We start from the raw sequence: 27,904 nt of genomic DNA on the forward strand, positions 1-27,904 counted from the left end.
TGTTATACACCGATAAATACAGTACTAAAAGTCAGTGTTACCCAACCAGGGTGCCTCCAGTTGTTGCAAAACTACAATTCTCAGCATGCCCGGACCGGCAAAGGCTGTCCGGGCATGCTGTGAGTAGTAGTTTCACAACAGCTGGAGGCACTCTGATAGAAAAACACTGAGCTAAGTAAAAGGGCGCAGGGAGAAAAAAAAAAAAAAAACTTCTGCTCACCTACTCCTGGTCCCTGCAGATGCCATTCCCCTCCGTGCGGTCCGGGGTGTCCTCTCTTCACCATTCAACTAATAGGCCCTTTCCCTTTTCAGCCAATTACTGGCCGCAGTAGTGTCACATGTCAAGCCAGTGATTGGCTGATGGGGAAAGGTCTTTTTCGGCAGCAAACACACTAGATTTCCAGCGGAAGATTTGAAAACCGCCCGGGAAAACTAGTGTATTACTGCAGTACAAGAATGTGACAAGGGGGAGGAGAATGTGACAAGGGGTAGATGTGAAATGGGCAGTGGGCATAAAATGGGTAGGTGTGAAATGGGGGCGATTGGACATGAAATGGGGGGGATTTCACCATTTTTTTAATTATATCGCATCGCATATCGAAATCGCTATTTTTAGGCCGAAAATCGCAATCGCACATTTTCACCATATCGTACAGCCCTAGTATGTACACAGTGACCTCACCAGCAGAATAGTGAGTACAGCTCTGGAGAGAGGTTGGGTGTGTCTGAGCTCCTGTGACTTCCAGAGACTTCCAGTGAAGCAGCGTTTTCATCCGCCCCTACCCAGGTGTGTGGCAGATGCCTGGGTAGGTTTTTCCTGCTTTGGACCCCAGAATTCCATCGTCCACTCCCGGTTTATGGCCGTCTGGGAGTGTGAGGGAGCATGCAATGGCCAGCAGCCAGGATGGGGTGAGGCGCTCAGCTAGGACCCACAACATCCCCCCCCCCCCATCCCCTGCTGGAAGCTGCAAAGCGTCCAGCAAAAGTGTCTCCAAGCAAAGGAGTGCAGGAAAGGCTAAGGTATCTGGTTCCTCTGAACCCCAGCAATGGGGAGTAAAGGGGCCCAGAGAATCCATGGCTACCTTCGGATCCAGAATCCAGGCTAAGATGGCGGAATAAGAACAACTCGGCAAACAACTCAGAGGCCTGAGGGAAGAGCTGAAGCTTGTGTCTTACCAGGCAAATCATGCAGCCAAGACCAAGAGAGCAGCATTCACTGCAAAGGTGAGATCATTAAAGAAAGAGGTGGAGGATCTGGTGCAGCTGAGGTCTGACATTGTGGCTGGAGCTGGATTCCTCAGTGAGAAGCTGATCAATAAGGAAAGGTTCTCCAACATGCGTGCCTCCAGAGGTTCAGAAAAACTGCATGATGACTGCCAGAGCGAGGAGGAGGAGATGGAGGAAGGTGATGGAGGTGAGGAGGGCAATGTGAGTGGGGGGGGATACGGACATGGGTTCTGTTGGTGCCACCAATGTTGCCCCTGACCCCCCACTTACTGCCAGAGCGAGTGAGGACTACATAATGGCAGCTCAGGTGGCCTTACATCCCTCCAGCAAGGATGAGGACAGTGATGGCAGTGACTGTGGTGAAGGCAGCAGCTTGGCGGATGGGGGTTTCCTGCGGGCGATTGTGATGCAGGAGTCCCCCACCCGTCTGGAAAATTTTTCTTTTGGAGAAGATCTGGGCCCAGAGGAGAAGAGGAGGAATAAAAAAAAAGGGCAAGAAGAGGAAAAAAACTGAAGGGCAGATAAAGTTTGTGTTTTCTCCCCTCCAGCAGTCTGGGCCGGCTGAGAAGTCGGTTCCGGGTGTTGGGTCCCCCAATCTGCCAGACCGTGTTTCTGTAGTGGAACGGGGCCAGCATGGGGGATACAGTAGTGCACCCAAAATGTCTGCGGGTGCTATAGAAAATAAAGGGCACCCTCCTGTGAGGGGGGAGGGTGTCTAGGCACCAGAAAATGGCGGCAGTTTCACCCGTTCGGGGGGCAGTCCCCCGGTTGAAGTGAGCGGTAGAGGTCCTGGCGCTGCAGGGCACTCCCCTGTGAGGGGGGGGGGGGGGGGGAGTGTCCGGGTGCCGGACCTTGGTGGTTCAGGGGGCGGTCCCCTATGTGCAATCGGTACCGTTTCTGGCGTTGCGGGGCACTCACCTGCACGTCAGCTGCAGTAGGCGGGGCAGGAGTGCGTCCGGAGGGACAGCTCCTGCCAAAATCCATGACTTTGTGTGAGGGGGCGGGGCCATCCATATCAGAGGCGGAGTCTGTGTCTGCACCCCAGAAGACTAGAAATGCAACCCTAGTCCTGAAACCGGCGACCCTAATACAAAATGCAATAGACCCAGCCAGCCCAGCCTGTAATATACAGAGTGTCGGCAAGAGTGAAAGTGAGAGCAAAAATGTGTGGAAAAATGGTAATGTGCAGAGTGTGAGTTATGGTAGTGCGCATGGGAGGAGTTGTAGTAGCAGTGTGGATGAGCGAGGTGCAAGTGAGGTGCAAGAGAGGGGTGCAAGTGGAGTGCAAGAGAGGGGTGCAGTGGAGTGCAAGAGAGGGGTGCAAGTGGAATGCAGGTGAGGAGTGGTAGTGGAATGCCAGAGAGAGGTTTGACTGACACCTCAGCTAAGAATAAGGGTCCTGGTTTGGGATCTGGGTCAGGTCCTGGTTCGACTGCCCCCCCCCGGTAGTGGCTGCTTCTCCCAGAAGATATGCCAGTGTCACTGCCGGGGGATCAGGGGGATCCCCATCTCCGTCTGGCTCTGGGGGTCACTTGCAACAGCGCCTCCTGGAGGCTCTACGTAGGGGAGACAGGTCGATCCAGGTAGAGGGGAGGGGTGAGGTTGACCTGTCTTTTTGGATAGAAAGACATGGCTTAGGCGCCTTCCGAGAACAAAACGGGGAGGTGGTCTGGTCCCTCCCAACATCCGGGCAGGAAAGTGGCCGTAGGAATGTGGTCCGTTTAGTGTGGAGAGGCGAAAATGCGTGTCCGCCTCGGGGTAAGGTGGTTGAGCTCCTCCTCCGGGTGGAATTCAGGGCAAGTGACATCTTTGCCCTGATCCACCCCTACGGTACTTCCGAATTTGACATCAGCTTCGTTCGGCCGGAGGGTTTGGAACTCTTCTGGTCGAACTATGAGGTGGTGAAAAGTGAGCCCGGCTGGTGGGATTTCGCCGTAAAGGCCATATCCCGTCAGAATCTGGCCAAGAAAGTGACCGTTTTGACACGTAACGAGTCACTATCTTGCTATGACATTATGACCTGGCTTAGCCGATATGGGGATGTAACGGACATGCCAAAAAAGAACTATGACGAACATGGGATCTGGTCTGGGGCCTGGACGTTTTCCGTCAAACTGAAGCGTTCGGGGAGCACTGTTGCACACATTCCATCAGCTGCTTTTCTTGGGAGAGACAGAATCCAAGTTTTCTACCAGGGGCAGCCCAAGGTCTGTCACAGGTGCGGCAGCCCCACTCACTTTAGCGCAGCCTGTACCGTGCTGGTCTGTGCACTGTGCGGTGGGGTAGGTCATCTTGCCGCATCCTGTAGGCAGATCTGGTGTCATCTGTGTGGTGTCTTAGGACACCCTTTCAGCCGTTGTCCTAGCGCTTTTGCCCGGGCGACTGTCACTTTGGCTGGGGAGAGCAGTAATGTTGCCTCAGCTGGGGAGGGCACGAGTGCGGGTGAAGGTGCAACAGGGTCAGTGAAGAAGAAAAATCCTGCCAAGCTGAGGCGGGAGGCTAATCGCAGAAGGAGCAGGGAGTTGGAGAGTTCCCATGTGGCAGGGGTAGCTTCTGGCCCTGCTCCAGAGGTTAGTCCTGAAACTGCTGAGGCCCTTGAGGAGAATGTGCTGGGGGAGGAAGTGAGGAGAATCTGTGGAGAAGAGGGCAGCAAGGCCGATCTTTCCGATTCCTCCCACTATGAAAGTGTGGATGAGGAGGGTGAAGAGCGGCCAAAAAAGAAGGGCAATAAAAGGGGAAATAAGAGGTCAGAGCCCTCTAGTCCCCGTGTTATGGACCAGGTCCCAAGCGGAAGCCTACCTGCCCCCCCCTCTGATTGATCTGTCTAACCGGTACTCTGTCCTTGATGAACTCTCCTCCCCCTCTTTTGAGGGGGTGGTCGAGGATGGGGTACCTGAAGTGGGGGAGCCTCCGAGGGGAACCGGGCCCTGTCCTGATGGGGTGGTTTCCTCAGGGGATGGGGCCAAACCAGAGCCAGACGGAGATGGGGATTCAAAAATGGACCAGAGTCTAAAAAAAGGCTAAAAGAGAAAGAAGCCTCCTCGTCTGGGGATGAGGGGGTAAAGAAAAGACAGAAATGAGGGGGTTAGGGCCGTCTAACTCAATCACCCATGATGGCGGCACTCACCCCATTGACGCTGGCATCTATTAACTGTGCCAGCATAAAGTCTGATACGGCTAGATTCACAGCCTTTGATTTTCTCGACCGTGTTGAAGCCGATATTTTGTATGTGCAGGAGACCAGGTTGTCAGATCTTGCCTCTCTGGTAAAAGCCAGGAGAGAGTGGAGGCGTGGCCCCTCCCACTGGTCTCTTGCGGCTGAGCCGTATAGTGGGGTGGCGGTCCTTTTTACCACTCCTGTTGAATGCAGACGGGTTATTGAGTTAGAAATGGGGAGGTGCCTGATCTTAGATGTCCTCATGAAGGAACAGGAGCTCCGGCTCATTAACATCTACGCCCCGCAAACCAAGTGGGGACGAAAAGATCTCTTTATGAGGATCAAGCCCTTCCTTTTTACTAGCCGGCAAGTGATCTTTGGAGGGGATTTCAATACTGTCACGAGGTCCCAAGAGAGGAGAGGCTCCAATGGTCCGCTGGCTTACGACAGCATAGCTCTCAATAATATAGTTAGGGAAGCTCGCCTAGAGGACGCCCACATCCGGAGCCCCTCAGGCCACGCGGGTTTAACCTACCATCGAGGTAGCTGCAGGTCTAGGATAGACAGGTTTTATTTAAAGGAGGAAGCCGTCTCTTTCGCAGTGTCCGTGGTTGAGGTGGAATTCTCTGATCACTGTATGATTTTGTTTTCCTTGAATGTTTCAATGTAGTAGTAAGTCAGAGTGGTGGGAGATATTCAAGAAGCGGGTTGCAGAGTTCTTCCGCCAGCTCTCGAGCCTCAGGTCCCTGAACAGGTATCGCCTGTATCAGGGACTGAGGAGGAAACTCGAGCTTCTCGTCTCGACTGGAAGTAGCCGAGAGGATATCTCCAGAGTGAAATCCTTGCTGATGAGGTGTCAGTACGATAGGCACGCATCTTTGGTTTTTGAGAGGGATTTTTGGAAGTACCGCTCACCCGACCCTTACAGAAACTGCAAGATGTCAGTGAGTAGTAAAATCATCTCAGGACTGATTGATAGTACAGGATCTCTGAATCGGTCCAGATCAGGGATCCTGGAGGTCGTCAGATCCTTCTACTCGCACCTCTTGGGGAGGAAGGATCTAGATCGGGACAAGATGTCGGCTTTCCTGGCTGAAACCATTCCTGAGCCAGGGGTAGACCCCTCTCTTGGCGTTTTGGCAGAAGAAATCAGGGAAGAGGAAGTGAGACTGGCGATCGAGGGGCTCGCCCCCAAGAAGTCGCCAGGTCCGGATGGCTTAACATCCGAGTGGTACAAGACCTTTAAGGAGTCTTTAGCTCCCCTCTTGACCTCTTGAGTGTCTCTCCTCGGGCACTCTGCCTAGGTCAATGAGGAGGTCAGCCCTGATTCTTCTCTCAAAGGGTAAAGATCCCAGCCGTATTGAGAATTGGAGGCCCATAGCTCTTCTCAATACGGACAGGAAGCTTCTGGCCAAGATACTGTTTAATCGGTTGGTGGAGTTTGCACCCCGGCTCCTTTCGGGGGCCCAGCACTGCTCTGTTCCGGGCTGAAGCACCTTAAGTGCTGTCCTGAGTGTCAGGGAGGCAGTGGAGCGGAGCAGTGCGGGTCTCTGGAAGGGATACTTACTGTCCTTGGATCAGGCCAAAGCATTTGATCGGGTGAACCACGAGTACTTCTGGTCCGTCCTCCTGAGATATGGCTTACCGAGTACTTTTGTGAATTGGCTCAAGATCTTGTATGCAGGGGCAGAGAGTTTCCCGCTGGTGAACGGGTGGTCTGGCCGCTCTTTTGAGGTGGGGTCCGGAGTCCGTCAGGGTTGTCCTTTGAGCCCGCTGTTATACGTATTCGCAATCGATCCCTTCGTCCGGAGGGTAGATTGTGAACCGTTGGCGGGAGTCGGGATGAGTCTGGCGGAGCCGGATGTCACCCAGAGAGTGGTGGCGTACGCTGATGATGTCACCATTTTCGTCTCCTCGAGGGGGGAGGTCGATGTGGTGATGTCAGAGGTGGAACGCTACTCGGAGGCTTCCGGGTCTAAGATCAATCGGGATAAGTGTGAAAGTCTCTGGCTGGGAGGGGGAGATCCCACGTTTGATCTCCCGGACACCCTTCCAGGGCCCAAAGAATCAGCAAAAGTTTTGGGCATCACATTCGGCCAGGATGATTATCCCACCAAAAACTGGGATGGTAAGCTCCAGGATGCCACTCAGAAGGTGAACCAGTGGAAGGGTTGGTCTATGACCCTCAGGGAAAGGGTACACCTGATCAAATCGTACCTGCTCCCCTTGTTTATCTATCTGGGCAGTGTATGTATCTTACCAGAGGCTTACTATACTAGGGTCTACAGACGGTTTTTCCAACTGTTATGGGGGAACAGGATGAACCTAGTCAAGAGGGAGGTTACGTACCGCACGAGGAGACTAGGGGGTTTATCTATGGTAAACCCCGTGGTGTTCTTAACAAACACCTTCTTGAAAGCCAACATCTCAAACCTCTGGTCAGAGAGGGCTTCTCCGTGGGTACTCTCCTGCAGGGAGTGGTTTCGGCCTTTCTTCCAGGAATGGGAGAGAGGAGGGCAAGTGAAGGACCTCCGTACACCACATGGATATCTTCCGGCTTACGCTACCCCGACTCTGAAGGCGATACGTCGGTGGGGTCTGGGAGTGTGGGAGATCAGGACCCAGTCAAGGCAGTTCCTTGACAAACGGGTTCTGTTGACCCACTTCCAGAAGCCTCTGGCGCTCAGGGACTGCCCAGGTCAGGATCTGAGGGTGGGGTTGTTTCTTTTAAACATGAAAAGGATCCCCCAGAAGTTTTGGGACTTGGCCTGGTGCTGCTTTCAGGGGAAGCTATATGTGAGGGACAATTTGAAGTGTAGGAGATCTGATGACCGGGACTGTCCCCGAGAAGAGTGTGTGGACACGCCTGAAAGCATGGACCACTTCCTCCTTCATTGTCCCTTTAATATAGGGGTTTACAACCGGGTGGGCGCTTCAATCGGCTGGAGTCAACTTTTCGGCCTTACCTACCCGGAGTGGGCTTATGGGGCATTCAGGAACCTGGGTGGTCGAGACTGGGGCACTTTATTCTTAGTTAGCTTAGTGATTAGGTGCCACACGTGGAACGCACGGTGTTTAGTGTCTACGCAGCGTAAAGTCCTCTCCGAGGTGGTGGTCTGTAGGAATATCACCGGTGACCTGGGGAAGATCAGGTCTTTGGAGTATGGCAGTCTTGGTACCAGTAGGGCTTCTCTCCTGTGGAGAGGGTTTTCTTTTGATGTGTCCTAGGTACTAGACCTTCTGGGTAGAGTACCCTTGTTTTGGTTAGGGACAGTGATGTAAGGGGACAGGGTTAGGGTGATAGTAGGGTCAGTTTTTATTTTAGGGATAATGGTAGGGTGAGAGGTAGGGAGGTGTTAGGGAAAGTATGTAAATTTATGTATGTATCAGGATTGCCATCCTTCTTCCTGGTGGTGGGCTAATGCATGTGCACCATAGCTTTTTGTTTTGTTTTCCGATGTTTAGGCTATGAAGGGCTTACAGGCACCAAACTTGGGCCTAGTGTGGGTTATATTGTTTATGTATGTTATAAAGTTGGTTATGGTTAAGTTGGTTGGGAGGAGTTCTAGGTTGGGTGGGTGTATTTGGTGGGTGGTGGTTTTCTTTTGGTGGACCTGGCATGGGTCAGTCGTGGCTGGACATTGGGAACTGTGGACTCTGACCCATGTACAGGAGGGCGGGTGGTGTGGGTGAAGGGATAGTTTAGAGTAGGATGTTTTATTGTATATTTAGGTGTGTTTCCTGTATAATAATAGGTGTGTATATAGTGTATATAGTTTATATGTATAAATTGTGTACATTACATGTAAATATTATAAAAAAATATATATAAATATTTTATTTTTTTATCTTGATTTGTGAAATATATATTATATATATTATTTATATTGTGTTTATAGTAGAGATAGATATGGCAGTTGAACCAGATGTTATTTTTGTAGTAATTTTTGTATCCAGTTGTGGTTTAGGTCTTGTGGGATAACATAGAAAACTTATGTATATATGTGTGTGTGGAAGGGGGAAGGGGAAAAAAAAAAGTGTGTGTGTGTATATATATATATATATATATATATATATATATATATATATATATATAATTTGGTGTGCAGTGGGAGTGCTTGTTGTGTTTTCGGTTTGTAATGTGTTTTTCCCAAGTTTGGATGTTTTTTGAGTTGTAGATTAATTTATCTTTATGCCTTTGTAAAGTTATGGATCTATGATGCATGTGTGTGGCATATTATTATTATTATTAATATTATTATTATTTATTATTATTAGTGTTATTATAAAAAATAAATAAAAATAATACAAAAAAAAAAATATATAAAAAAAAAGGGGTGGTAGTGTGTAGTGGGAGTGCTTGTGTTTTCTGTGTGTTTTGTGGTGTGTGTTTTTCCCAAGTCTGGGTGTTTTTGAGTTACAGCTAAATAGTGCTATTTTTATGTTTATTTTTTGGTTATGTAAGTTGAGTATGCATGTGAGTGTGTTGTTAGATATTTGGTTATGTAAGGTGTGTTTTTCTTTTGTTAGGAAAACTGGGCTGGCCGGTTAGGCAGGATTTATGTTCTTTTATTTTAAATGTAAAGTTTTGGTTTATGTTATTTCATGTTGCTGTTTTCAGTTATGGCCAAGTTGTGCTGGTTTTGTGTTTTTGTTATCATTTATATTTTTCTAATAAAAGATCTACAGGATATAACTCAGGATCAGTACAGGATAAGTAATGTAATATATGTACACATTGACCTCACCAGCAGAATAGTGAGTACAGCTCTAATACAGGATATAACTCAGGATCAGTACAGGATTAGTAATGTAATGTATGTACACAGTGACCCCACCAGCAGAATAGTGAGTCCAGCTCTGGAGTAAGGTTGGGTGTGTCTGTGCTCCTGTGACTTCCAGCAAACTTCCAGAGAAGCAGACTTTTCTTCCGCCCCTCCCCAGGTGTGTGGCAGACTCCTGGGTAGGGGTCTCTGCTATGGAGCCCCGGGAATCCAGGACTTCATTTTGCGCTCCCCGTTCTAGGCCGGCGGGGTGTGTGCGCGAACATGCAACGGCCAGTAGCCAGGATGGGGTCAGAAGATCGACCAGGGCCCACAGCAATGTGGGGCCCCATCCCCAGCTGGGAGCTGTAAAGCTTCTAGCAAAAGTTCATCCAGGCCAAGAAGCTCATCCAGGCAGAGGAATGGAGTAAAGGCATCTACATCAGTTTCCCCAGGGGCCAAAGGGGCCAAAGGAATCCCTGGCAATATTTGGATCCAGAATGCAGGCCAAGATGGCTCAATATGAGGAGCTTGGGAAGCAGCTCAGAGGAATAAGAGCGGACTTAAAATTTGCCCGCTACCAAGTGGATCAGTCATCCAGGGCCAAGAAGGCAGCATTTTCCGCTAAGGTAAAAACATTAAAGAAAAAAGAGGAGGAGATTGTGCGGATGAGGTCTGACATTGTGGAAGGTGCCAGCATTTTCCGTGAGAAATTTGTCCATGGTGCTCGTTTCTCTGGTATGCCTGTCTCCAGAGATGATGATGATGATTGCCAGAGTGAGGAGGAGGAGATTGAGGAAGGTGAAGGAGGTGAGGAGGGCATTGTGAGTGAGGGGGATATGGATACTAATTCTGTGAGTGCCACCACTGCTACCCCTGACCCCCCACTTACCCTGAGTGAAGACCGTGTGAACCCGGCTCAGGTGGCCTTACCTCTCTCCAGTGATGATGATGATTATAATGATGATGGCAGTGACTGCAGTCAAGGCAGCGGCTTGGCAGATGGGGGTCTCCTGCGGGCGATTGTAATGCAGGAGTCCCCCACCCGTCTGGAAAACTTCTCTTTTGGAGAGGATTTAGGCCCAGAGGAGGAGAGGAAGAATAAAAAAGCGAAAGGCAGGAAGAGGAAGAAAACGCAAGGACAAGTTAAGTTTGTCTTTTCTTCTTTCCAGCAGTCTGAGTCAGCTGAGAAGCCGATTCAGGGTGCTGGGTCCCCCAAACTGCCAGACCCTGTTTCTGTAGTGGAGCGGGGCCAGCATGGGGGATACAGTAGTGCACCCAAAATGGCCGCGGGTGCTATAGAAAAAAAAAAAGGGCACCCTCCTGTGAGGGGGGAGGGTGCCCAGGCACCAGAAAATGGTGGCAGATTCCCTTGTTCGGGGGGCGGTAAAGGTCCTGGCACTGCAGGGCACTCCCCTGTGAGGGGGGGGGGGGAGAGTGTTCGGGCACCGAACCTTGTTGGTTCAGGGGGCGGTCCCCTAGGTGATGCAGTCGGTACCGATCCTGGCACTGTGAAGGAGGAGGTTCCCTGTGCGTCAGCCGCAGTAGGCGGGGCGGGAGTGCGTCCGGAGGGACAGCTCCCGTCAAAATCTGTGGCGGCGTGCGAGGGGGCGGGGCCACCTATGATGGGGGCGGAGCCTGTGTATGTGCCCTAAGACACTGGACAGAAGAGCCGTGCAGCTCCAATCATTAAGCCAGCAACCCTTATACCTGGAGTAATAGACCTAGCCAGCCCGGCCTGTAACACATCAAGGGAGAGTGTACGCAAGAGTGAAAGTGAGAGCAAAAATGTGAATAAAAATGGTAATGTGCAGGATGTGAGTTATGGTAGTGTGCATGGGAGGAGTTGTAGTAGCAGTATGGATGAAGGGAGCGGAGTGCAAGAGAGGGGTGCAAGAGATGGGTGCAAGTGGGGTGCAAGAGAGGGGTGCTTGTGAAATACAGGTGAGGAGTGGTAGTGGTATGCAAAAGAGAGGTGTTATGGCTGAGGCTTACATTAGGAACAAGGGTCCTGGTTTCGGGTCTGGTTCTGGTTCAACTGCCCCCCGGGTAGTGGCTGCTTCTCCCAGAAGATATGCCAGCGTCACTGCCGGGGCATCAGGGGGATCTCCATCTGGCTCTGGGGGTCCCTTGCATCAGTGCCTCCTGGAGGCTCTACGTAGGGGAGACAGGTCGATCCAGGTAGAGGGGAGGGGTGAGGTTGACCTGTCTTTTTGGATAGAAAAACATGGCTTAGGCGCCTTCCGAGAACAAAACGGGGAGGTGGTCTGGTCCCTCCCAACATCCGGGCAGGAAAGTGGCCGTAGGAATGTGGTCCGTTTGGTGTGGAGGGGCAAAGGTGCGTGTCCCCCTCGGGGAAAGGTGGTTGAGCTCCTCCTCGAGATGGAATTCAGGGCAAGTGACCTGATCCACCCCTTTGCCCTGATCCACCCCTACGGTACTTCCGAGTTTGACATCAGCTTCGTTCGGCTGGAGGGTTTGGAACTTTTCTGGTCGAACTATGAGGTGGTGAAAAGCGAGCCTGGCTGGCAGGATTTCGCCGTAAAGGCGATATCCCGTCAGAATTTGGCCAAGAAAGTGACCGTTTTGACACGTAACAAATCACTCTCTTGCTATGAAATCATGACCTGGCTCAGCAGATATGGTGATGTGACGGACATGCCAAAAAAGAACTATGACCAACATGGGATCTGGTCTGGGGCCTTGACGTTTTCCGTCAAAATTAAGCGTTCGGGGAGCACTGTTGCCCACATCCCATCAGCTGCTTTTCTTGGGAGAGACAGAATCCAAATTTTCTACCAGGGGCAGCCCAAGGTCTGTCACAGGTGTGGCAGCCCCTCTCACTTTAGCGCAGCCTGTACCGTGAAGGTCTGTGCTCTGTGTGGTGGGGTAGGTCATCTTGCCGCATCCTGTAGGCAGATCAGGTGTCATCTGTGTGGTGTCTTAGGACACCCTTTCAGCCGTTGTCCTAGCGCCTTCGCCCGTGCGACGGTCACCTTGGCTGGGGAGAGCAGTAATGTTGCCTCAGTTGGGGAGGGCGCGAGTGCGGGAGAAGGTGCAACAGGGTCAGTGAAGAGGAAAAGTCCCGCCAAGCTGAGGCGGGAGGCTAATCGGAGAAGGAACAGGGAACTGGAGAGTTCCCATGTGGCAGGGGTAGCTTCTGGCCCTGCTCCAGAGGTTAGTCCTGAAACTGCTGAGGCCCTGGGGGAGAATGTGCTGGATGAGGAAATGGGGAGAATCTGTAAAGAAGAGGGCAGCAAGGCCGATCTTTCCGATTCCTCCCACTATGAAAGTGTGGATGAGGAAGGTGAAGAGAGGCCAAAAAAAAGGGCAGTAAAGGGAGAAAGAAGAGGTCGGAGCCCTCTAGTCCTCGTGCTATGGACCAGGTCCCAAGCGAAAGCTTACCTGCCCCCCCTCTGATTGATTTGTCTAACCGGTACTCTGTACTCTGTCCTTGATAACATCTCCTCCCCCTCCATGGAGGGGGGGGGGGGTCGAGGATGGGGTGCCTGAAGTGGGGGAGCCTCTAGGGGGAATTGGGCCCTGTCCTGATGGGGCAATTTCCTCAGGGGATGGGGCGAAACCGGAGGCAGGCGGAAATGGGGATTCAAAAATGGACCAATCAGAATCCAAAAAACGGTCCAAAGAGAAAGAAGCCTCCTCATCTGGGGATGAGGGGGTGAAGAAAAAACAGAAATGAGGGGGTTAGGGCCGTCTAACTCAATCACCCATGATGGCGGCACTCACCCCATTGACGCTGGCATCTATTAACTGTGCCAGCATAAAGTCTGATACGGCTAGATTTGCAGCCTTTGATTTTCTCGGCCGTGTTGATGCTGACATTTTCTTTTTACAGGAGACCAGGTTGTCAGATCTAGCCTCCCTGGTAAAAGCCAGGAGAGAGTGGAGGCGTGGCCCCTGCCACTGGTCTCTTGCGGCTGAGCCGTATAGTGGGGTGGCGGTCCTTTTTACCGCTCCTGTTGAATGCAGATGGGTTATTGAGTTAGAAATGGGGAGGTGCCTGATCTTAGATGTCCTCATTAAGGGGCAAGAGCTTCGGCTTATTAACATCTACGCCCCACAAACCAAGTGGGGATGAAAAGATCTCTTTATGAGGATTAAGCTCTTTCTTTTTACAAGCCGACAGGTGATCTTTGGAGGGGATTTCAATACTGTCACGAGATCCCAAGATGGGAGAGGCTCCAATGATCGGTTGGCTTATGATAGCATAGCTCTCAATAGTATAGTTAGGGAAGCTCGCCTAGAGGATGCCCACATTCGGAGCCCCTCAGGCCACGCAGGTTTCACCTATCATCGAGGTAGCTGCAGGTCTAGAATAGACAGGTTTTATTTAAAGGAGGAAGCCGTCTCTTCCGCAGTGTCCGTGGTTGAGGTGGAATTCTCTGATCACTGTATGATTTCTTTTTCCTTGAATGTTTCAGAGACCCCCCGGATGGGTAAAGGTTATTGGAAGCTGAATTTGTCCCTCCTGGAGGAAGCGGAGGTAAGACAGTCCTTTGAGGATTTTCTTCAGAGTCAAGTACCTTTACTAGACCTATGTAGTAGTAAGTCAGAGTGGTGGGAGATATTCAAGAAGCGGGTTGCAGGTATCACCTGTATCAGGGTCTGAGGAGGAAACTTGAGCTTCCGTCTCGACTGGAGGTAGCCGTGAGGATATCTCCAGAGTTAATACCTTGCTGATGAGGTGTCAGTACGATAGGCACGCATCTTTGGTTTTTGAGAGGGAGTTCGGGAAGTACCGCTCGCCCGACCCTTACAGAAACTGTAAGATGTCAGCGAGTAGTAAAATCATTTCAGGACTGATTGATAGTACGGGATCTCTGAATCGGTCCAGATCAGGGATCTTGGAGGTCGTCAGATTCTTCTACTCACACCTCTTGGGAAGGAAGGATCTAGATCGAGACAGGATGTCGGCTTTCCTGGCTGAAACCATTCCTGAGCCAGGGGTAGACCCCTCTCTTGATGTTTTGGCAGAGGAAATCAGGGAAGAGGAAGTGAGACTGGCGATAGAGGGGCTTGCCCCTAAGAAGTCGCCAGGTCCGGATGGCTTAACATCCGAGTGGTACAGGACCTTTAAGGAGTCTTTAGCTCCCCTCTTGACTGAGGTATTCAATGAGTGTCTCTCCTCGGGCACTCTGCCGAAGTCAATGAGGAGGTCAGCCCTGATTCTTCTCTCAAAGGGTAAAGATCCCAGCCGTATTGAAAATTGGAGACCCATAGCTCTTCTCAATACGGACAGGAAGCTTCTGGCCAAGATACTGTTTAATCGGCTGGTGAAGTTTGCACCCCGTCTCCTTTCGGGGGCTCAGCACTGCTCTGTTCCATTCCGAAGCACCTTAAGTGCAGTCCTTAGTGTCAGGGAGGCAGTGGAGCGGAGTAGTGCGGGTCTCTGGAAGGGGTACTTGCTGTCCCTGGATCAGGCCAAAGCATTTGATTGGGTGAATAATGACTACCTCTGGTCCGTCCTCGTGAGATATGGCTTACCGTGTACTTTTGTTAATTGGCTTAAGATCTTGTATACAGGGGCAGAGAGTTTCCCGCTGGTGAACGGTTGGTCTGGCCACTCTTTTGAGGTGGGGTCCGGAGTCCGTCAGGGTTGTCCTTTGAGCCCACTTTTATAAGTGTTCGCAATCGACCTCTTCGTCCGGAGGGTAGATTGTGGGCCGTTGGCGGGTGTCGGGATGAGTCTGGCGGAGCTGGATGTTGCCCAGAGAGTAGTGTCGTACGCTGATGATGTCACCATTTTCGTGTCTTCGAGAGAGGAGGTTGATGTGGTGATGTCGGAGGTGGAACGCTACTCGGAGGCATCCGGGTCTAAGATCAACCGGGATAAGTGTGAAAGTCTTTGGCTGGGAGGGGGAGATCCCACGTTTGATCTCCCGGACACCCTTCCAGGGCCCCAAGAGTCAGCAAAAATTCTGGGCATCACATTCGGCCAGGATGATTATCCCACCAAAAACTGGGATGGTAAGCTCCAGGATGCCACTCAGAAGGTGAACCAGTGGAAGGGTTGGTCTATGACCCTCAGGGAAAGGGTACACCTGATCAAATCGTACCTGCTCCCCTTGTTTATCTATCTGGGCAGCGTATGTATCTTGCCAGAGGCTTACTATACTAGGATCTACAGACGGTTTTTCCAACTGTTATGGGGGAACAGGATGAACCTAGTCAAGAGGGAGGTTACGTACCGCACGAGGAGACTAGGGGGTTTATCTATGGTATACCCTGTGGTGTTCTTAACGAACACCTTCTTGAAAGCTAACATCTCGAACCTCTGGTCAGAGAGGGCTCCTCCATGGGTACTCTCCTGCAGGGAGTGGTTTCGGCCTTTCTTCCAGGAATGGGAGACAGGAGGGCAAGTGAAGGACCTCCGTACGCCCTATGGATATCTTCCGGCTTACGCTACCCCGACTCTGAAGGCGATACGTCGGTGGGGTCTGGGAGTGTGGGAGATCAGGACCCAGTCAAGGCAGTTCCTTGACAAACGGGTTCTGTTGACCCACTTCCAGAAGCCTCTGGCGCTCAGGGACTGCCCAGGTCGGGATCTGAGGGTGGGGTTGTATCTTTTAAACATGAAAAGGATCCCCCAGAAGTTTTGGGACTTGGCCTGGCGCTGCTTTCAGGGGAAGCTATATGTGAGGGACAATTTGAAGTGTAGGAGATCTGATGACCGGGGATGTCCCCCGAGAAGAGTGTGTTGACACGCTGGAAAGCATGGACCATTTCCTGCTTCATTGTCCCTTTAATATAGGGGTCTACAACCGGGTGGGCGCTTCCATCGGCTGGAGTCAACTTGCCGGCCTTACCTATCCGGAGTGGGCTTATGGGGCATTCAGGACCCTGGGTGGCCGTGATCGGGGCACTTTATTCTTAGTCAGTTTAGTGGTTAGGTACTACACGTGGAATGCACGGTGTTTAGTATCTACACAGCGGAAAGTCCTCTCCGAGGTGGAGGTCTGTAGGAACATCACTGGTGACCTGGGGAAGATCAGGTCTTTGGAGTATGGCAGTCTTGGTACCAGTAGGGCTTCTCTCCTATGGAGAGGGTTTTCTTTTGATGTGCCCTAGGTACTAGACCTTTTGGGTAGAGTACCCTTGATTTGGTTAGGGACAGTGATGTAGGGACAGGGTTAGGGTGATAGTAGGGTCAGTTTATTTTTAGGGATAATGGTAGGGAGAGAGGTAGGGTGGAGTTAGGGAAAGAATATAAATTTTGTATGTATCAGGATTGCCATCCTTCTTCCTGGTGGTGGGCTAATGCATGTGCACCATAGCTTTTTGTTTTGTTTTCAGATGTTAAGGTTATGAAGGGCTTACAGGCACCGAACTTGGGCCTAAAGTGGGTTGTATTGTTTGTTTATGTATATTGTAATGCTGATAATGATAAAGTTGGTTGGGAGGAGTTCTAGGTTGGGAGGGTGTATTTGTGGGTGGTGGTGGTTGTTTGTTCTGGTGGACCTGGCATGGGTCAGTTATGAACTGGACATTGAGGACTATGAACTGTATGGACTCTGACCCATGTACAGGAGGGCGAGTGGTGTGGGTGAAGGGACAGTTTAGTGTAGGTTGTTTTATTGTATTTGTAGGTGTGTTTTCTGTATATTCAGGAGTATATAGGTTATATGTATAATATGTTATAATTTTGTTTATCTTATATTATGGCAGTCGAACCAGTTGTTATTTTTGTAGTAATTTTTCTTTGGTATTTTTGTATCCCGTAGTGGATTTCGTTTTTCTTTGGTCTAGGTCTTCTTTTCCCCAAGTTTGGGTGTTTTTGAGTTATAGATTTCATTTTCTTTCTTAACAATTAGGAGAAAAAAAAAAAAAGTATGTGTATATATACATATATATATTAAATTAATGGGGTGTAGTGGGAGTCCTTGTTGTGTGTGTTTTCACAAGTTTGGGTGTTTTTGAGTTACAGCTAAATAGTGCTATTTTTATGTTTCTTTTTTGGTAATGCAAGTTGAGTATGTATGTGAGTGTTGTTAGATATTTGGTTATGTAAGGTGCGTCTCTAGTATTTTCTAGGGAAAACTGGGCTGTCCGGTTAGGCAGGATTTATGTTCTTTTATTTGAAAGCAGAATAGTGAACATAGGGGTTTGAAGGAGTACAGAAGGGTCAGGAATGGACAGAGGGGTCTGGAGAATTACAGAGAGGTCGGGGCCTGGAGGAGTACAGAGGGGTCAAGGATGGATAGGAGTCTGGAGGAGTACAGAAGGGGTAGCGATGGACAGAGAGGTTTGAAGGGGAAAAGGGGGGATTGGGAAAGGGGAACTAAAAGGGTTTGGAAGGTGGATAGTGTTTGTCATATTAATAGCACTATAAGTTTCCCCTCTCCCTTCTCTCCCTTGTTTAACCCCTTAAGGACTCAGCCCATTTATACCTTAAAGGAGTAGTCCAGTGGTGAACCCAGTGGTTAACAACTTATCCCCTAAAAAAAAAAAACACCTCTCTCAGAATCAAAATAATTGGTAAAAGCATCCCAGAGTTATTAATACATAAAGTGATAGTGGTCAGAATTGCAAAAAAAAGGGCTGCGTCCTTAAAGGAGTAGTCCAGTGGTGATTCAGTGGTGAGCAACTTATCCCCTATCCTAAGGATAGGGGATAAGTTTGAGATCACGGGGGGTCCGACCGCTGGGGCCCCCTGCGATCTCCTGTACGGAGCCCCGACAGCCCGCGGGAAGGGGGTGTGTCGACCTCCGCATGAAGCGGCGGCCGACACGCCCCCTCAATACAACTCTATGGCAGATCCGAAGCGCTGCCTTCGGCAATCTCCGGCTCTGCCATAGAGATGTACTGAGGGGGCGTGTCGGCCACCGCTTCGTGCGGAGGTCGACACCCGCTATCTGGCCGAAGAGCCTGGCCCCCCGTACAGAGAGATCGCAGGGGGCCCCAGCGGTCGGACCCCCCCCCCCACGATCTCAAACTTATCCCCTCTCCTTAGGATAGGGGATACGTTTTTCACCACTGGACTACCCCTTTAAGGACCCGGCCATTTTTTGAACATCTGACCACTGTCACTTTAAGCATGAATAACTCTGGGATGCTTTTACCTTTCATTCTGATTCCGAGATAGTTTTTTCGTTACATATTCTACTTTTATGTTAGTGGTAAATTTTCGCCGATACTTGAATCATTTCTTGGAGAAAAATTTAAAAATTTGATGAAAAAATTGAAATTTTGCATTTTTCGAACTTTGAAGCTCTCTACGTGTAAGGAAAACAGACATTTCAAAAAAATTATATTTTGATTAACAAATACAATATGTGTACTTTATATTTTCATCATAAAGTTGACATTTTTTTTTACTTTTCGACGACATCAGAGGGCTTCAAAGTTCAGCAGCAATTTTCCAATTTTTCACAACATTTTCAAAAATCTTAATTTTTCAGGGACCAGTTCAGTTTTGAAGTGGATTTGAAGGGCTTTCTTATTAAAAATACCCCATAAATTACCCCATTATAAAAACCACACCCCTCAAAGTATTCAAAATGACATTCAGAAAGTTTGTCAACCCTTTAGGTGTTTCACAGGAATAGCAGCAAAGTGAAGGAGAAAATTCAAAATCTTCATTTTTACACTCGCATGTTCTTGTAGACCCAGTTTTTGAATTTTTACAAGGGGTCATAGTAGTTTCCAAAATGGGGTCACATGTGGGGGGGTCCATTATTCTGGAGCTATGGGGGCTTTGTAAACACACGTGGCCTTCAATTCCAGACAAATTTTCTCTTCAAAATCCTAATGGCGCTCCTTCTCTTCTGAGCATTGTAGTTCACCCGCAGAGCACTTTACATCCACATATGGGGTATTTTCTTACTCAGAAGAAATGGGTTACAAATTTTGGGGGGCTTTTTTCCTATTTTCCCTTGTGAAAATGAAAAATTTAGGGTAACACCAGCATTTTAGAGAACAAAAAATGTTTACTTCATTTTCCCATCCAACTTTAATGTAAAATTGTCAAACACCTGTGGGGTGTTAAGGCTCACTATACCCTTTGTTATGTTCCGTGAGGGGTGCAGTTTCCAAAATGGGGTCACATATGGGTATTAATTTTTTTGCGTTTATGTCAGAACCGCTGTAAAATCAGCCACCCCTGTGCAAATCACCAAATTAGGCCTCAAATGTACATGTCTCACTCCTGAACCTTGTTGTGCGTCTGTAGAGCATTTTACGCCCACATATGGGGTATTTCTGTACTCAGGAGAAATTGCATTACAAATTTTGGGGGTCTTTTTTTTATTTTAACCGCTTGTGAAAATAATAAGTATGTGGCAACACCAACATGTTAGTGTAAAAAATGTAATTTTTTTTTACACTAACAGACTGTTGTAGCCCCCAACTTTTCCTTTACATAAGGGGTAAAAGGAAAAAAGACCCCCAAAATTTGAAGTGCAATTTCTCCCGAGTACAGAAATACCCCATATGTGACCCTAAACTGTTTCCTTGAAATACAACAGGGCTCCGAAGAGAGAGAGCGCCATGTGCATTTGAAGACTACATAGAAATTGCATAGGGGTGGACATAGGGGTATTCTACGCCAGTGATTCCCAAACAGGCTGCCTCCAGCTGTTGCTAAACTCCCAGCATTTCTGGACAGTCAGTGGCAACAGCTGGAGGCTCTGTTTTGGAAACACTGCCGTACGATACATTTTTCATTTTTATTGGGGGGGACGACGACAGTGTAAGGGGGTGTATATGTAGTGTTTTACCCTTTATTATGTTGGTGTAGTGTAGTGTTTTTAGGGTACATTCGCACTGGTGTGTTTATGGTGAGTTTCCCGCTAGGAGTTTGCGCTGCGGCGAAAAATTTGCCGCAGCCCAAACTTGAAGCAGAAAACTTACTGTAAACCCGACAGTGTGAATGTACCCTATACATTCACATGGGGGGGGGGCAAACCTCCAGCTGTTTCAAAACTACAATTCCCAGCATTACTGACAGACCGTGCATTCTGGGAGTTGTACATTTGCAACAGTTGAAGGCACACTGGTTGGAAAACCTTCAGTTATCTAACTCAGTATTTTCCAACCAGTGTGCCTCCAGCTGTTGCAAAATGATGTAGTTACGCAACAGCTGTAGATGTAGTTACGCAACAGCTAGAGGTACTCAACTACAACTCCCAGCATGCCGAGACAGCTGTTTGCTGTTTGGGCATGCTGGGATTTGCAGTTTTGCAACATCTGGAGGGCTACAGTTAGAGACCACTGCACAGTGATCTCCAAACTGTGACCCTCCAGCTGTTGCAAAACTACAAATCCCAGCATGCCCAAACAGCTGTCTGGGCATGCTGGGAGTTGTAGTTTTGCAATATCTGGAGGGCTACATTTTTTTTTTCTTTTCAGAATTTTTGCTATATATTGTCCCTGCTATAAGGATCTTAAAGCCATACTCTGGTGGAAAACTATATATATATTTTTTTTTTTTTTAAATCAACTGATGCCAGGAAGTTAAACTGATTTGTAAATTACTTCTTTTAAAAAATCTTAATACTTCCAGCACTTATTAGCGGCTGTATACTACAGAGGAAGTTCATTTCTTTTTGGATTTCTTTTCTGTCACAACCACAGTGCTCTCTGCTGACACCTCTGTCCATGTCAGGAACTGTCCAGAGCAGGAGAAATTCGCCATAGCAAACATATGCTGCTCTGGGCATTTCCTAAAATGGGTGTCAGCAGAGAGCACTGTGGTCAGACAGAAAAGAAATCCAAAAAGAAAAGAAGTAATGTATCGTGAGTACCGGGCACTACCTAGACAAAAGGCTAGCGGCGTACAGCTGGATGGAATGTGCAATGCGGCTCCCTGGAAGTAGTGCAGCATCTGGATGTGGTGTTGGCTATGTACAAGCTAGTAGCAAAATGTATCACCAGAAGAGAAAGAAAAAAAATAAATAAAATACGGAGCACTCACTCAGGTCTTGCTGCAGTTATCTTCTTTATTCGTTCATTAGAACAGGTGCGGGAGACAGGGTGCGGATGTTGGAGAAGCGGGGGTATCGAGCGACGGGCCGTTAACGGCCTGTCGCTCGATACCCCCGTGTCTCCACCACCCGCCTCTCCGCACCCTGTCTCCCGCACCTGTTCTCATGAACGAATAAAAAAAGATAACTGCAGCAAGACTTGAGTGAGTGCTCCGTATTTTTCTTTCTCTTCTGGTGATACAAAAAGAAAATAACTTCTTCTGTAGTATACAGCCACTAATAAGTACTTGAAGGATTAAGATATTTTAATAGAAGTAATTTACAAATCTGTTTATATAGCACTGCAGCACGGGAGGGTTACAAAGCGAGCTCAGGAGCTGAGCTCGCATCATACCCGCACGGTCCTGGCTGCTATCAGGACCCGTGGCTAATGCCAGACATCAGCTGGGACGCAGTAGGAGGAAGCCTTACCTGCCTCCTGCACGTCCAAACGGAGATTGATTGCTGCCAGCCTGAAATCCAGGCTTGAACAATCAACCGCCGATAACACTGATCAATGCAAAGCTATGGCTTTGCAGTGATCTGTGTAAGAGATCAGTGTGTGCAGTGTTATAGCCCCCTATGGGAGCTATAACACTGCAAAAAAAAAAAAGTGAACAAAAAAAGTTAATAAAGATCATTTAACCCCTTCCCTAAATAAAGTTTGAATCACCCCCTTTTCCCATAAAAAAAACCTGTGTAAATAAAAATATGTGGTATCGCCGCCTGCGTAAATGTCCGAACTACGGGTAGCGGGGTTCAGGGGAGGGGTGGGGGCAGTGTTTTTGGGTTGCGCCGTGGCCATGTATTGTTTTTAACACTGGGTGGCTCCAGTTTTTTCCCCACTACAACTCCCAGCATGCCCTGACAGCCAATAGATGTAAGGGCAAGCTGGGAGTTGTAGTGTTGAAACAGCTGGAGGCACCCTGTGTAGATGAACTAAGGGCGGAAGTGTCGGCCCCAGCAGGCATCAGTGACGTGGTGCCTGCTGGAGAAGTCTGCCTGGTATTGTGCACACTACCAGGCAGACAAAACTGCATTTTTTATATAGTAAAAAAAAATTAAAGGCAGGGAGGGAAATAGGCAGGGACAGAGAGGAAAAAAAGGGATGGTGGGAGCTACTCTTTAAATGTATAAATTTTCCTGCATGTAGTTATAATTTTTTTCCGAAGTAATAAAAGATCAAACCTATATAAGTAGGGTATCATTTTAATCCTATGTACCTTCAGAATAAAGATAAGGTGTCATTTTTAATGAAAAATGTACTGCGTAGAAACAGAAGCCCCCAAAATTTACAAAATGGAGTTTTATCTTCCATTTTGTTGCACAATGATTTTTTTCCCCGTTTTGCCGTAGTTTTTTGGGTAAAATGACTGATGTCATTACAAATTAGAATTGGTGGCACCAAAAATAAGCCATCATATGGATTTTTAGGTGCAAAATTTAAAGGGTTATGATTTTTAAAAGGTAAGGAGGAAAAGAAGAAAGTGCAAAAATGGAAAATGCTATGTCCTTAAGGGGTTAACTTCCTGGCATCAGTTGATTAAAAAAAAAAAAAAAAAAAAAAAAAAAAAAACGTTTTCTACCGGAGTACCGCTTTAAGGTACTACGCTATTTGAGCATCGTCAAACAAGCCGGATGGACCCTCCGCCTGTTCACGGAGCATGACACCGCGATTTCATCAGCTCCCCTCAGCTAACCGGCAATCTATTTTTACACTTTTAAACCCTCAAAGTTGATTGCGGTGTCTATAAGGGTGACGATACAAGGGTTTATGCTGGACATCACTCTAACCTGTGATGTCTTGCATTAGCCACAAGTTCTTGCTCGGCTAAACTACTGGCTATGAAGTGAGCTCAACTCCTGAGCGCACTTCATAGTTTGGGAGCAGGTGTGGGGCGTACATTTACACTGTATCCCTAAGGTGATACACATACACAGTCCCATATACAGTTACACAGCCCCATATACAGATACACGCCCCATATACACACCCCCATATACACATACACACCCCCATATATGCACACACACACACACACAGACCCCTTTACACATACATGACCCCTATACAAACATAAACGGCGCCCCTATACACACATACACAGCCCCTAGACACACATACACGGCCCCTAGACACACATACACGGCCCCTAGACACACACACACGGCCCTTATACATACACAGCCCGACATTGCATTGATCAAGTCTAGCATAGTTTGACTACCGGGTCAATATGGGATGTAAGTATACATCTCCATCTTAACATATGAGTGACCAATCACCTTCTAGGTACCCCCTTCCCAGTCTTGTCGCCCTGTCGATTCCATATTTAAGATTCCTATCAGGCAGTCTATCAATATGAGCAACCAGATACTCCAATATGTAAGTTCCTAGCCATTTGGAACATTAACATCCTCTAATAGACAATTAATCCTGGATGCATATACATTTGGGATTTTTCATGACAATATCAATGATAATCGTGAATATGATCACCCTAGGGTGACATTCATACACATTGTTGAGTTCCTTGTGTCATGAGCATTAAATAATGAGAATTAACATCTCAACCTGACATCATAATTGGGGATATGTACATGTATATGATCTTGAGCTCTCTGTGCCATGATATTTATAGTAACCATGAGTATCAATATCCTAGTATGATAATTAAATCTGGATATACATGGAATATTAGTCTCTATCATTATAACATCTATAATAAACATGTTCATGTGGAAATTCAAACTAAAATAATAATAATATACTTACCGTGGAAGCGGTGGCTGTAGTGCGTAAGGGAAGATGGACCTATGAAAAATAGAAATGGCACAGTAAAGCACAATTATTGAAAATACACAACAGAGATATCTCAGACCTTTTAATATATGTGATATGTGAATAATGTTATCACTCAGTACTGAGACTCATAGTATTACCTCATTCTATAATTATCTCATAGTGATGATGTGCTCAGAGATATGAGAATTGATATATGGGCAGTGCTAAATTCTTTGTACACAATCCATATGATTCATATACATACAGATATTAGGGCAGAATGAGGGACAACTAGTAAGTCTCTTCTGCTCAGTGTTAATTGAATGAAGAAGGGATTAGGTAACCCATACAAGAGATATACTGACAGGTTGTTAATATACATCAGGAGCGCCAAGGAGCGCTCAGTGACTTAGGAACAGTGAAGCATGTACTGTCTATTAAGACGATGTTCACTGGACTGCTCATATGGCGGATCTCTGGCACAGGGAGATCGTGAGTATAAGTTCTACCGCATGCGTATACTCACATGGTTGAGATAGAGTAATCTATGAACCGGGAGCTGGAGATTGCTTGTAATAGCGCATGCGTAATCTTCAGAGCGGCGAAGCACTGCTACGATACAAGTGTATGCACAGGGGTCACTGCGCACACTTGTCAGTGCAGCAAGAATATAAGTGTCGCGCAAGGGACACAGCGCCGATACGTCATGACTGTCGGCATGCACAGGTTGGTACATCATTATAGATGATGATAGGTCAATGCAGATGTCACTCAAACACATAATCGTGTGATTGGTGCGATGTTGTGACAACCAATCACTGTAGTGCACTTCCGATGGAGTGATGTCATTGAAGGAGGTATTATAAACCCCTGTCACGGCATCCACGCTCAGTGCCCTGTTTACCTCTTGACAAAGCTGCGTAGCAGTGAAACATGTTGAGGGGTGGCTGAGGTTTAGTGTTTTAACCATAGTGACACATCTCCCCAGCGATAGCCACATAGCAGCTGCAGTGCATGAGGCTTAATACTGTGTGGTCAGTAAGGCACGCTGAATACCCTTGACAGACTGGGGGTTGATGTGCACTATTATTTTAACTCACAATTGATGTGCCATTGATAATAAAGCACCTTTTAATGGTATATGGGAAAAAGGGTTTTTGCTGGATCACTAAGGTGATCTATAGGTGAATTAAATAAGTGACCCACCATATACTGGTCTATGTGGGAAAATACACAGCCCTATACATGTACACAGCCCTATACACAAATACACAGCCCTATACACACATACACAGCCCCTATACACATTCACAGCCCCCATTTAAGTAAATACCTCATTAGTAGAGGGTACAGTATGTGTCTGAATTGATCCGGCTGCTGCTCCTCTGTTGCGGCGCCAAGCAGGAAGAGGGAGGGACATGCCAGCCGACGTCACTGGCCAGCGTCTTCTCCTAATGGCTGCTGGTTATTGAGGTGCCGCGCGCAGGCACGTCTCATACCGCAGCCAGTGCTGTAATTGTTTCACTGGGTGCCTGAACCCAGCCCCAGTAACTAATTTCAATAAAAAATAAATAAAAAATGTGACCGCAGTCGGCCCCCTCTCTGGCCGATTGAATGCCAGTTAGACGGCCAGTCAGTCCACGCCTGGTCCCAGTCCACAGATTGCCCGGCCCACCAGGCAAATGCCCGGTGTGCCCGATGGCCAGTCCGGGCCAGGCAGGCGTAGAATCAGATGGAGCCCGGTGGCTTCAGAGTGATGCCAAACCAGGCTCCTTTTAACATACCTCGGCGCCATGGAGTTTCTATCTCCCCTACTGTAATTTCATATTTCCCGCTGGATCCCATGATTGGCCGGGACCGAGCAACCAATGAAGGTACCCGGCAGGACATTTGATCTTACAGTAGGGACTAAAAATTCAGCGGCTTCATGTTATAATGTTAAAAGGAGCCTGGGCTCTCAGTATGCCCTTTGGCTGTCTGAGCATGCTTAAAGTTGTAGTTATGCAACAGCTACTGTTGCATAACTACAACTCCCAGCATGCACGGACAACAAAAGGGCATGCCAGGATTTGTAGTGGTGTACTACCAACTGTTGCATAAGTATACCTCCCAGCATGCCCTTCGGCAGTCGTGCTGAGAGTTGTAGTGTTTAAACAGCTGGACCCACACTGGTTGAGAGATGCCGAGTTAGGGTTGTTACCTAACTCAGTGTTTCCTAACCAGTGTGCCTCCAGCTGTTGCATAACTACAACTTCCAACAATAAAATGTAAAAACAGCACTGTTTCCAAAATTGAGCCTCCAGCTGTTGCAAAACAATAACTCCCAGCATTGCTGGACAGCTATTGACTGTCCAGGTATGCTGGGAGTTTTGCAACAGCTGGAGGCACTCTGTTTGGGAAACACTGCCATGCTTGCATCCGGGTTCGTCCCTATGCAAATCCCTAATGTAGGACTCAAATGTACATGGTGCTCTCTCACTCCGAAGCTATGTCGTATTCCAAGGCAACAGTTAATGGTGTTAAAAATTTTGGAGCGATTTTTCTCCTTTTACCCCTAATGAAAAGGTAAAGTTGGGGGCTACACCAGCATGTTAGTGTAAAAAAATTAAAATGTTTTTACACTAACATGCTGGTGTTGCCCCATACTCTTCATTTCATAAGAGGTAAAAGGAAAAAAAAGACCCCCAAAATTTGTAACACAATTTCTCAGGAGTACGGAAATACCCCATATGTGGACGTTAAGTGCTCTGCAGATGCACTACAGGGCTCAGGAGTGAGAGTGCACCATTTACATTTGAGGCATAAATTGGTGATTTGCACAAGAGCGGCAGAGGGTTACAGCCGTGCCGGCATAAACACACAAAAAAAAAAATCATGTGACCCAGTTTTGAAAACTACACCCCTCAAGCAAGGTAATAAGGGGTTCAGTAAGCCTTAAAAACCCCACAGGTATTTGACAAATTTTCATTAAAGTTGGATATGAAAATGAAAAATGAAAAAAAAATTTCACTAAAATGCTGGTGTTCCCTCACATTTTTCATTTTCACAAATGGAAATAGGAGAAAAAAGGTAAGAGAATTTGGTAAGAGAATTTGTAAACCTTTTTCTTCTGAGTAAGGACATACCCCATTTGTTCACGTAAAATTCTCTGCGAGCGCACTGCAGGGCTTAGAAGAGAAGGAGTGCCATTGGGCTTTTGGAGAGAGAATTTGGCTGGAATTGAAGGCAATGTGCATTTACAAAGCCTCCATGCTGCCAGAATAGTAAACCCCCCACATGTGAGCCCATTTTGGAAAAATACACCCCTCACGGAAATGTAACAAGGGGCACAGTGAGCATTTACACCCCACATGTGTCTGACAGATTTTTTTGAACAGTCATCAGTGAAAATGAAAAATTACATTTTTTATTTGTACAGCCCACTGTTTCAAAGATCTATCAAACACCCGTGGGGTGTAATTGCTCATTTCACCCCTTATTACATTCCATGAGGGGTGCAGTTTCCAGAATGGGTGATATGTGGGAAGGGGGGGGGGCTTCTGCTGTTCTGGCACCATGGGGGCCAAATTCTATCTCAAAAACCCCAGTGGCGCTCCTTCTGTTCTAAGACCTGTAGTGGGCCAGCAGGAGCACTTGTACATCCACATATGGGGTATTACCTTACTTGGGAGAAATTGGGCTTCAAATTTTGGGGCCTTTCTCTCCTTTTACCCCATGTGAAAATGAAAAATTTGGGGTAACACCAGCATTTTAGTGTTAAAAATCTAATTTTTCATTTTTACGGCACACCTTTTCTAATAAACCTGTGAGATGTAAGTACTCACTGTAACCCTTGCAACGATCCTTCAAGGGTGTAGTTTATAAAATGGTGTCACATGTGGGGGGGTTTCTGCTTTTCTGGTACCATGGGGGCTTTGTAAACGAACATGGCCTGCAACTTCAATTCCAGCCAAATTCTTTCTCCAAATGCCCAATAGCGCTCCTTCTTTTC

At 47.8% G+C, this 27,904-nt stretch overlaps 1 protein-coding gene across 12 annotated transcripts in view; it reads right to left on the reverse strand.

Moving 5' to 3' along the window:
• DCAF6 (DDB1 and CUL4 associated factor 6) overlaps positions 1-27,904 on the reverse strand; it is a 1,246,835-nt gene that overhangs the window by 1,130,300 nt on the left and 88,631 nt on the right. For all 12 annotated transcript variants that reach the window (XR_008888854.1, XM_056557692.1, XM_056557704.1 and 9 more), the window contains one exon: positions 23,905-23,943. The gene's annotated coding sequence lies outside the window, so the exon portion shown is untranslated. The remainder of the gene's footprint in view (positions 1-23,904; positions 23,944-27,904) is intronic.

The sequence above is a fragment of the Hyla sarda genome, chromosome 2 (genome assembly GCF_029499605.1).
Source record: "Hyla sarda isolate aHylSar1 chromosome 2, aHylSar1.hap1, whole genome shotgun sequence".
NCBI lineage: Eukaryota > Metazoa > Chordata > Amphibia > Anura > Hylidae > Hyla > Hyla sarda.